This window comes from Aplysia californica, unplaced genomic scaffold, assembly GCF_000002075.1.
Source record: "Aplysia californica isolate F4 #8 unplaced genomic scaffold, AplCal3.0 scaffold01768, whole genome shotgun sequence".
NCBI lineage: Eukaryota > Metazoa > Mollusca > Gastropoda > Aplysiida > Aplysiidae > Aplysia > Aplysia californica.
In genome coordinates, this window is record NW_004799038.1 from 59,228 (window position 1) to 66,680 (window position 7,453).

At 40.8% G+C, this 7,453-nt stretch overlaps 1 protein-coding gene across 1 annotated transcript in view; it reads left to right on the plus strand.

The window, feature by feature from the left end:
- The first annotated feature begins 7,140 nt into the window (after positions 1–7,140).
- LOC101846331 overlaps positions 7,141–7,453 on the plus strand; it is a 4,665-nt gene continuing 4,352 nt past the window's right edge. Inside the window, exon 1 of the mRNA XM_005113244.2 lies at positions 7,141–7,202. The gene's annotated coding sequence lies outside the window, so the exon portion shown is untranslated. The remainder of the gene's footprint in view (positions 7,203–7,453) is intronic.

Here is a 7,453-nt window from a genome sequence, read left to right on the forward strand (position 1 = left end):
TGCAGCCATGCCATAGCCTTGGCACGACCAAAGTCTCTCGTCTTGGTGGCATGTTAATGCGATACTGGATTTTGTGCAAACGGCCTCTTATATTGCCACTAAAGTGAGGACAGTTCGAAACGGTACGTCTGTTTAGGACGTGCACCAGAATTTTGTAACAAAGGAATGTCGGTGGTGTTGCACACAAGTCGATAAAAAAACAGCAAATTTGGCTAAAATTCCCCGATAATTTTCGAGCTGCACTTGGTGGTTTTGCCCCCTTAGGAAGCTTTGCAGTACGCATTGGTAACGCATTAACACTTTCAGAGCAAAAAAAATTTCAAACATTCCTTGATGTCTTTTTTTCGGATTTAAAAATAAAATCAAAGCTGTCTGTCAAGGTGGTCCTTGACCTATGTTGAAGTCTGTATGTGTAGCATTTTCCTACCCCGTAAACTGTTTTATCATTTCAGGGCTCGCTGTGGCTGACCTTTGCTCCCTGGTGACCATGCTATGGATAAGCATCTGTATGAACCCTCTCCTCTACTTTTCTGAGTTGCCTTTTCATCTCGGGGATATCATGCATCTCACGGGATCTACGCCACATGTACTCTCTGTGAAAATCAGCTCTTTTATCACCGCCTTCATCACCTTCGAAAGGTGTCTGTGTATCGTTGTCCCTCTGAAGGTGAAGACAATCATCACACCGGGAAGGACAAAGATAATCATTATCTCCATCTACCTTAGTGTGTTCATTTTGCTTATCCCCTTCTACCTTGGCCACAGGTTTGAGTGGGTTTTCGATTTCACCAGGAATGCCACTATACTAAGATCTACCTACACGGCTGACAGAGAAATGCTAGAAGCCATTACGTTTCTCGCCCTAGGAGTATTTGCTACGACATTTTCCTTCATCTTCGTCATCTGCTGTACCATCATTCTTGTCGTCAAACTCAACAGTAAAACAAAATGGCGGCAGGCCACTGTAGCCAAGTCTGATCGTGCAGCGGAAGGTGTTGGGGTCAAAGACCGAAAAGTTGTGAAAATGGTGACCTTCATCGCTGTCATTTTCATCGTCTGCGCCGTACCTCCGACACTCCTGTTTTTCTATATGGCGATTGACCCAAGTTTCCGTTTTAATAGCGTCTATCGAAACTTCTATCGTGTCCTTTGGACTATACCATATCTAACAGAAACTATCAACTCCAGCGTGAATATATTTGTGTATTTGAAAATGAGTTCAAAATACCATGCAGTGTTTATGAAAATATTCTTGAAAAAGGAGGTAAAATAAATAACTTTTCACCTAACGAGGAAAATGTTGCCTTTTCGATAATGAACGAAGAAATAGCAATACTTTTAAGACAAGATAAAATAATGCTGGCACCTTGGTATAGTGATTCACCACACACACATATACACATACACACACAAACATACACATACACACACACACACACACACACACACACACACGCGCGCGCGCGCGCGCGCGCTGCACACTCAAACACACTCATAAACAAACGTGCGCCTCTCATCCACGTACTTGTAAACACATAATCTCTCACAAATCGTCTCTTCCATGAACATGTACACACATACTAATTTCTAACAAGCGTCTCATGAACATTTTGTAGAATATCAGAATACGTCAGAGGGCGCAGAGCTGAACATGCGGTATCAGATAATCACCTAATCAATGAATGGGAGATTTAAACTAAAATCTATAAGAAAAAACGGCAACAGGTGACCAGCAAGCAAAAACCAATAACAACAACAAGAAACAAATACAAAGCAACAAAAAACAACGACAACCGAACAAACTAGGACAAACTCCTACCGACTGAAGGACAAGACCATCAACGAAGAGTTTACTTTAGCTTTGAAAAACAGATTTCATGTGTTGTCAGAATTGCTGGCAAAAGAGGAGATTAAATCTAGAGGACCACTGAGGAACCGCCAGAGACATTGACAACACCACATGCAGGGGAGAGTTGGGGCTAAATGAACACTAACATAAAGAAGGGATTTTAAAAGAGTCACTAGATAAAATATAAAAGTCAGGACAACAAAGAGAGAAAAAACCCCCTGAAAGTATGTAAGACGAGAGTCTCTAAAGCATTCGCTTAGGGGAGGGAAATAATAGACTCGAACAAGCAGGGAAGTAAAGAAGAGACTGAGAGGGGGCAAACGTACGTTGACAGAGGTTCTAGCTGAGACATACCAGGAATCAGTGTGCTATATGAGCACCTGAGACAGCACACGGATCAGTGTGTTACATGATAACTTGAGACAGCACAGAGATCAGTGTGTTACATGATAACTTGAGACAGCACAGGGATCAGTGTGTTACATGATAACTTGAGACAAACAGGGATCAGTGTGTTACATGATAACTTGAGACAGACCAGGTAGCAGAGTGTTACACAACAGAATGTGTAGATGAGAGAACACAGAGATTAGTGTGTTACATGATAACTTGAGAGAGCACAGAGATCAGTGTGTTACATGATACCTTGAGACAAACAGGGATCAGTGTGTTACATGATAACTTGAGACAGACCAGGTAGCAGAGTGTTACACAACAGAATGTGTAGCTGAGAGAACACAGAGATCAGTGTGTTACATGATAACTTGAGAGAGCACAGAGATCAGTGTGTTACATGATAACTTGAGACAACACAGGGATCAGTGTGTTACATGATAACTTGAAACAGCACATGGATCAGTGTGTTACATGATAACACGAGACAGCTCAGTGGTTACACATCAGAAGGTGTAGCTGAGACAACACAGGGATCAGTGTGTTACATGATAACTTGAGACAACACAGGGATCAGTGTGTTACATGATAACTTGAAACAACACAGGGATCAGTGTGTTACATGATAACTTGAAACAACACAGGGATCAGTGTGTTACATGATAACTTGAGACAGCACAGGGATCACTGTGTTACACAACAGAATGTCTATCTAGCTGAGACAGATCAGGAGTTAGTGTGTTACATGAAAATCTAAGACAACACAGGGATCAGTGTGTTGCATAACAGAAGGTCTATCTAGCCGAGACTGGCCAAGAGTCGATGTGTTACATGATGACATAAGAAAGACCAGGAATCAGTGTGTTACATAACGGCATAGACAGTCTATGAAACAATCACGACACTCTGTGGGAAGTGTACCAAATCAGAAACACCATAATATGAAGACCAGGATGGAAAAAGATTTATATGACAAGATGCACCCATCACAAACATGGGCCCGGCATTTTCAGAACTTTTAAACAGACCATCCCCAGAAAACACACCAGGTATTTCTCTATCAGTTGCAGACATGGACATCTTTAGTGACCCACCAACCCCCCCCACCCCAAGAAACAAAAAAACAAACAAACAAACAACCAAAAAAAATCACAAAAACCCCAGACACTTTCTCATTTCCAAAGCGAAACAATGATGGGACATGACAACATCACTGCAAAAACACTAAAAACAGATAAAAAGGACAACACACGACATGTTCCGCCCTCTTTTTGAAAAGATTTGAGATATGGAAGAATTCCCCGAAGACTGCACCTCCATAAATTCAACAGGAAAAGGGGAGCCCAGAAACTGTATAAGCTACAGAGAAATAAATACATGACCAATAGCAGGTAAATAACTCAACAGAATTATTAAGGAACGCATGAACAAGCTCATCATAGACCCACATCTAAGACTGCAGGTAAACCAACAATGCGAGTTTGTGCACTGGAAAAGTGCACACGAGCCGCGCAAAGCGTAGATTTTGTGTTTTCTCTAAAATATTGCTGACATTTTTATAAATAGACAACTGTTATTCAAATACTATTTATTGTGTTCAGTGTTCCTTCCTCTTTTGAAATGTTTTTATTTCTTTTACACTGAGGGCTATTATTTAACAATCCTTTGGGGAAAAGGACAACAGGGTACTCAGGCTGATCGTCTCGCTCGGCTCGTTTGGTAACGAAGATTTTCGGAGGGTAAGTTTATTCAAACGAAAACCCGTCGACCAGAAGACTAGTAAATGATCGTATTTTTTAAAACATGATATGATGGTTGGTCATCCTGTTTATTTTGATACTGATAGCAGGAGAAATGATATTGTGACAAAAACCTCTTAGAAAAACAAAGTGAAAATCTTAAACACCGAAATGGTTATTTTGACTAGGTCCCAGATTTTGAGAGGTCTGTGCTGGATGACCGTAAGGACCAATTCCCTAGCCTCCAAAGCTATCCGATCCTAGAACGTTTCAACTTCGAAAAAGCACACCGGGTTCGACATTAAATGCTCTCAAATTTTATTTTAAACCCATGTCTTGTCCTTAATTTCAGCAAATTTCAGGGAACGGTTCTCGAAAAATTATGTCAAAAACACATTCCAAAAATATTTCCAAACCCCCCCCAGAAAAACAAGGTCTGGTTCTCTGGGAAGTGCAATAATGCCGTTAAGAAAAAGACGGCAGTATATTGGACAGCCGTCGACAACAACACCACAGAAGACAAAACTGAATACCAAAAAGTTTGAGCTTAGGCACGAAGATGCCCCAAAGGAGAGCAAAAACACCGTTTAGTAAGTATGTTTCGAAAATTAACAGTCCGACACCCATCCTCAAATTTTTAAAATAATTCAAAAGTTTGTAGGAAGGCGCACATACACTATCCAGCACACAGAGACGTCGAATAGCACAACAGCAGAAACACGGATAGACATGGCAAGCACCATAGCTGCATATCTTTAGTAAAATACACCCACAACAAACTAAAGAGCCACCCTCCAAAATATCAAAACAGAGAACACCACTTAAACTTCCTCTCGAACAACACCGAAACCTACAACGCAGACCTCAGACTAGACGAACTAACCTCCTGCATCTCGGACATCGACAATACAGCCCCCACGTCCGTATGACATCCACAACCAGATCATTGGACACTTACCCACAGAAACACTCACACTTCTACTATACATATGTGAGACAGCGTGGTGGAATCAGGCTCTCGTCAAAATAATCAAAGTGAAGAAACTTGCATTTTCTCGATGGTTTGTGAATTTTTATCAAATTTTTGTTTTTTGGCTCAACACCTTTCATGTTCATTAAAGAACTCATTTCTGTGTGAATTTTTCTAAAAAACGTTGATTGAAGGCACAAAAATGTAAATTTTCAGATACCACGGACTCTTAAGCTAAGGAAATAACTTATCTTTGGCGGTCATTTTCTCACTAATTTTACCTCTGAAAACTGGTGACCCCCACCTCCTTCTTTCTCAAATATCTCGACTTGTATTCAAGATAAATGATATTTTTTTACGTCCGAATAAACACAAGTGAACAACCTTTGAGATTATACCAATAACTCTACATGCCCAAAAATTGACGAGAGCCTGATTCCACCACGCTGCCTCACATATACAATGACATGTGGCTGTCGCACACCTTTCAGGAATTCCGGAGACTTATCATTGCCATTCAAATTCCTTAACCAAACGAAAACCACACATCTCCACCTAACAGCAGACCAATCGTCTAAACGACCTGGCAATGTAAACTTGTAGAAAAACAACCAACCAATGCCAGCAGGCAACTCAGGCGTATTTCAGAGACGACTAGCTCGATGAGCGTTCTCCAGTGCGGATTCAAGAAAACTCGATCCACTCGATCTAGATCACCTGGTCCGCCTAGAGACTTTTATACGCGAGACATTTGCCAGAGGAGGCCACATAATGGTTGTCTTTTTCGACCGAGAGAAAGCTTTCGACACAACCTGGAAGTATGGAATTCTTAAAGACCTGCACGCTCTCGGCCTACACGGCCACCTCCCTGCCTTCATTGACAATTTTCTTAAGAACCGTTCCTTCCAGGTTCGTGTTCGATCCTCCCTTTCCGATCTTCACCAACAGGAATCATCCACCAAGGTCAGTTTACGACAGCTTCCAGATACACGTAGGAGTGAAACAAGGCTTGTCACCTTTTTTGTTTCTGCTTACCTTTTATTTGATCATGAAAATGAACAAGAAAATGAACAAAGCACGAAAAGACAAGAATTCAGTGGACATTACGGACTGAATATGAAGACCTGGACTTTGCATAATATGATCTTTCTATACTTTTACATAGACAACAAGAGATAAAGGAGAAATTAGATCTTGTAAATATCGAATAGATGACACACCTTAAAGTACATCCAAACAAGACCTAGGTACTAGATGCTCAGGATGAACACCACCATCACTTTGTACATGAAGAGTTCGGCCAACATTGCTGAAGATGCGGCCATGAAAAGGAGGATGTCAAACATATGTTTGAATGTCAAGGAATAATTGCAATTCGAATGGAGTTATTTGGACGACGGAGGTGCCTCTAAGTATATTACAAAGGAGCCGAAAAAGAGTCTGGCTGTCGCTCGAAGATTTCTTCGTGGAGTCCACCAGGAACATTTAGGAAACAAAAAAAACAAACAAACAAACAAAAAAAAAACAAAAAAGAAAAGCCCAACTAAAAACACCACCGTCAATAATCAGATTACCATCGGCACAATTCCTCCAGAGGAAGTTGATTCCTTTACTTACTTTGGTAGCGTTGAAGTCAAGGCTGAAGGAATAGGAACAGACTAGAAAATGCAAGACAAGGGGAGCATTCTTACAACTAAGAAACACGTGGAAGTGAACACAAGTATAGAAACAAAATCCAGAAAAGGAGTTTTCAACACCAGTGTCTGAGCTTTCGAACGAAACATTTCCGAAGAATTTCATTAATAAAATGGGATGAATTTATTACAAATATTGAAGTGTTGGAACTGGCTGGGATGGAAGATATCAAATAAAAAGGAGAAGAAGGAGATTTGGGAACATTATTTTGAGAATGCTTGAGACAAAATTGTCCAACCAGACGTGGTATTGGATACTAACTGGAAAAAAAGAAGAGGTAGACCAACTGGAGACTACAGAAAAGAAATCATGGATGAGGCAATCACCCATGGTCTAACTGTGCCAAGGTTAGAGACAGACAAGAATGGCGTCGACTGCTCTCTGTCTCGTATTCTGACGGGATGGGACGAGAGAGCAAGTATACTTTCTAGACACGAGTAACTTTTGCTGGGCGGTGTGAGCGCACTGAAGGAAAACGGAAGTACTCGAAACACGGAAGTTGAAAAAAGTGTTGAAACGAAAAATAAGTCAATGCTCCGTCACTACATTCTACTGAGTAAGTGTTGTAATATTTTAAAAATAAAAAATAACGACCCGGGAAGACGACGAATGAGGCTAGATTAGCAACTACGTACCAGAAAATATCAGTTGCAGTGAGGGCAAGGAAAGAACATTGATTTTGCTCAACCAGTTGCAGTGCTACTTTCTGTCGCCTCGGGTGTTGCCATTAAGATAAGACGTCGCTATAGATCTAGATCTAGATCTACTATATTACATAGATCTAGATTTAGATCTTGAATCTAGTAT